A 1,738-nucleotide genomic window follows, 5' to 3' on the forward strand; every position below is an offset into this window, starting at 1 on the left:
GCCTGAGTTCAGGTTTCTATATGGTACTTTTATGTTATACCATTTTTTAATAGTTTTAATTTTTTTATTTTTGAGACAGGCTGGAATATGATGTCTATCATAGCTCACAGCAGCCTCAAAATTCTGAGTTCAAGAGATCCTCCCCCTCAGCCTCCTGAGTATCTGGGACTACAGGCATGTACCACCATCCCCAGCTCATTTTTAAATTTGTTTTGTAGAGATGATGTCTTGCTTTGTTGCCCAGACTGGTCTTGAACTCCTGAGCTCAAGTGATCTGCCCGCCTCAGCCTCCCAAAGTGCTGGGATTACAACCATGAGCCACAACAGCTTGTACAATTTTTAGTAGTTTGATATACAGTAGTGTTTATAAACTACATTAAGTGCAATTTGTACATTTCCAGTGTCCCAAACTTGCTGAAATGCACTGAGGAAAAGTGGTGATTTTAAAAATCATTGAAAAAAGTGAGTCCTTGAGACACAACTCTTCTTATTTAATTGTGTGTACATGGGATGTGCGTGCATTAGTGTATGGAGGCAGAAGCCCATGGTTTTTATCAAGGACACATCATCCTGTGAAATAAGTTTTGTATTTTTTTAACAATTGAAATTATATCTTAAATGTTTTCCATGGCCTTAAATTTGTTCTCTGCTATCACATGACTGACTTAATCGTAAGAGTAGTTAAGTCTTATGGATGTCGATGTGTGTGTGTATGTAATGACCTTTTATGCAGCTCCATGTTGGTACCCTTGAACTATTCAACTTTTCTCACTGAGGTAACCTACTGTCAATTTACTTGTGAAGCTGTAAAATACAAAAATTATACAAAAATTAGCCGAGTGTGCTGGCAGGCACCTGTAATCCCAACTCTCTGGGAGGCTGAGGCAGGAGAATCGCTTGAACCCAGCAGGTGGAGGTTGCAGTGAGTCGAGATCATGCCATTGCATTCCAGCCTGGGCGACAAGAGCAGGACTCTGTCTTAAAAAAAAAAAAAGAAGAAGAAGAAAAAAAAAACCCAAAAAACTTCACGTGTTTAAGAATATAGGAAAAACTGATCCAGTTTCTTCTACTATTCTCTCACAACACAGAACGCTACTGTTAGCCCAGAGGTACTGGGTTTTCCCACACACACCAAGCAAGCAATCCTGCCACACACACCAGGTGCGTGTTCTCTCATTCCGTTCCATTCTGACACTATCTGCCTGGACACGGCATCAGATCCCACACTTTGAGGGCTCAGTCCCACAATAGTGCACACATTTCAATGCCAGTCTCAAGCACAGGTTGTGACCTGTGCTTACTGATCAGATATAAATCCTGGAGTCCCTTGACCCCCTCCTCGGGTTCAACGAATTTGCTAGAGTGGCTCACAAAATACAGGGAAACACTTTACATAGATTTACCTATTATAAAGGCTATTACAGAGTTGACAGATGAACAGTCAGATGGAAGGGATCAGTGAGGTGAGGCATGGGAGAAGGGGCGTTGAGCCTTGGTGCCCTCCCTGGGTGCACCACACTGCAGGAGCCTCCAAGTGTTCACCTATCCAGAAGCTCCTCTGAATCCTCTCCTTTTGGGTTGTTATGGAGCCTTCACTACATATGCATGATTGCTTATATTACTGCCATTGGTTACACTTTTAGATAGGCTAAGTGGTTTTGTTTGTTTTTGTTTGTTTGTTTTGGTGAGACGAAGTCTCACTCTGTCACTCAGGCTGGAGTGCAATGGCGCGATCTCG

Source organism: Mandrillus leucophaeus, unplaced genomic scaffold (assembly GCF_000951045.1).
Source record: "Mandrillus leucophaeus isolate KB7577 unplaced genomic scaffold, Mleu.le_1.0 Scaffold104, whole genome shotgun sequence".
Classification (NCBI taxonomy): domain Eukaryota; kingdom Metazoa; phylum Chordata; class Mammalia; order Primates; family Cercopithecidae; genus Mandrillus; species Mandrillus leucophaeus.